Source organism: Propithecus coquereli, unplaced genomic scaffold (genome assembly GCF_000956105.1).
Source record: "Propithecus coquereli isolate 6110/MARCELLA unplaced genomic scaffold, Pcoq_1.0 Scaffold43, whole genome shotgun sequence".
Taxonomy (NCBI): Eukaryota; Metazoa; Chordata; class Mammalia; order Primates; family Indriidae; genus Propithecus; species Propithecus coquereli.
Window position 1 is genome coordinate 6,111,791 of NW_012150063.1, and position 2,521 is coordinate 6,114,311.

Genomic DNA, 2,521 nt, shown 5'->3' on the forward strand with positions numbered 1-2,521 from the left:
CCTCAGGCCTTGCAATCTTGAGGTCTTCAATTATGATCTCTTACCTCTAGAGTTCTAGAAGAACTCATTTTGACCCAATTTTCAAACAAACACTTAATAAACACTTTTTAGGTGATTACTGTGTGCCAGGCTCTCTGCTAGCTCTGGGGAAATAGAGATGGGCCAGCCAAAGACCATTCAATCCAGTGGCCTGCTGGGGAAGACTGGCAGCCGAACCACACAGTATTACCTAAGTGGTACAATGGAAACAACAACAGAGTGCTGTGGAAACAAATGTTTCTTGCCTTTGTGAGGCCCATGAGTGGGTTTTCCAGCTCATTATAGCACAACATTAAAGACAGCACCTGCCAGCCATTTGATATAAACTTGCTGGAAAAAAGAACCTGCACCATGTTTTCTGCTCTGTTCCATCCTATTGTCTTTCTTAGTTGTATCTTCCTTTGACCACAGCCCTTTATTTCTCCTTGTCACTCCACCCTGAGTTAGATATCAAATCATATCACCAAACATCACATTATGCTTTTGCTTCTCTCTCTGTGTCTCTCCCCACCCCTCAAGAGGAGCAGGCATGAATTAGGTTAATAGATGAAGCCAGTTTTTTCTTTCTAATGCAAGAAGAAAGATAATAGATAATGGAAGATGTATGTTTATAAATGTATAATTTATATTTATAATTCATAAACAAATTTGTCAAATAAAATTTATTTTGGACTCATATTTCATTAGCTCTGTGCCCATCTACAAACACTTGGGTTCACATGCAGCCATTAGCAATGAAGAAAAATAGAACCATCTTTAGCTGTTGTCCTTCTCCCCACCTATTATTAGTGTAGCAACTGTTTAAAAGCTGAAATAGAAAATTTACTCTATTTCCATATTAGACCACCCAGACCCTCATTTACAATGCCACATAAACCTCAGTGTTGTCTTGTACATTCAAAGCCAAAATATTCTATTTTTAAGAGACTACTGCATTCTACCAAGAGCCCTTCTGTTACTGAAGATTTCCCAAATACTCACCTAAAAGTGTTTTTTAAATAGATGTGGCTAGTTCCCTGGGGAGGAGTCCAGTGTCTCTAGTTCAAGCCAACCGTGATAGCCTCCAGCTTCATTTAGCTTCACAGCTCTGTTATCTGGGGAAAAAAATAAGAGCTAGAATGAGACATAAGGAGAGAAGTACAAAACTGCCTTTCCCTGGAAAGATTTAGAGAACTGACAGGCATTATGTTAAATCTGCTATATGGATTATAATATCATCTGCAGAAAAATACTGCAGATGTTGTTAGTATCTGAAAAAAATGATAGATAAGAAAGCAAGAGGAAAAAACCTTCTATCAGAGAATATCTGTCCTACTAAAAACAGAAGTTAAAGCCTGTACAAGGTTCTTCCTACAGGCATTTATAAAGGACATGCACCCCTCCACCTAGCATCCTCTTTATGGATGGATTTTATTTCTACCGTAATATGTGCAATGACTGTTATTATCCTGTATGAGAATACATTTGAATGCCACGCCAGCTCAAATAAAAATCGTTGAACGCTTTCATACCACTTCTGTTGGAAGAAAGGACATGCTATAAGCATTGCTATTTGGCCTCGAATTTTGCATAAGGTATATAAAGAGCTGAGTTGAGAAGGAATCTATTATATATTAGAGCTGAAAATTAAAAATGACTTTTATATCTTGGATATGTTAAAATGAAAGCATATACATGTGTTTGTGTGTGTTGTGTGTGTGTTGTGTGTGTGTGTCTAGCAATAGGTATACAAAAACAATTTTGTTTATAGCACTTCTTTCCCACAGTTCATTCAGGTATGTGGCAAATTATGTGACCTCCAATGAACTCACTTATAACAGATTGAAAATATCCAAGTGTGGAAAGATTGCTGGGAATATAGAAAGAAATACTCTAAGTGCTGCAGTACTTACTGCCTCGCAGTTCTTTGACCTTTTCTTCATTTAAAGTGATGCTGATACCTGGAGCAAGGCTATAAAATTAGCAACATAAGAAATATTCTCTTCTCACTCAGCGGAAATACACCTAGGAAAGTAATGCTAATTTATAATACTGTCTGTACTAACACTGACAGAGAAAACTAGGAGATATAATAATGTGGTATAGAACTTACCTAGGCGTGTTCATTCACATTTTATGTATTTGTCTGTTTGCTCCGTTTTGTATTTAATGATATTTGTCAACCCTGTTAAAGAAGAGAAATTAAATCTGCTACTGTGCCCTTAATATTAACTTGTTGCTGTCAGGATACAAGAGTAAAAGTGCTCACAGCTGGAGAGACACAAACTTCAGAATTTCTCTGGAACTGAGGATTAGTTATAATAGTCATGGTATTATTTTCTTTATTCTGTCAATAAACCAACAATAGCTGATTAGAGAAAATTTGCTTAGCGATTGGGTGAAGCTGGGAAAAGACTAGTTGCTAGCCCCGGTGGTAAGAGTTCATCATCATCCTAATGAGCTGCCATAGTGAGAGGCCAAGCACTCCATGACAATGGTGCAC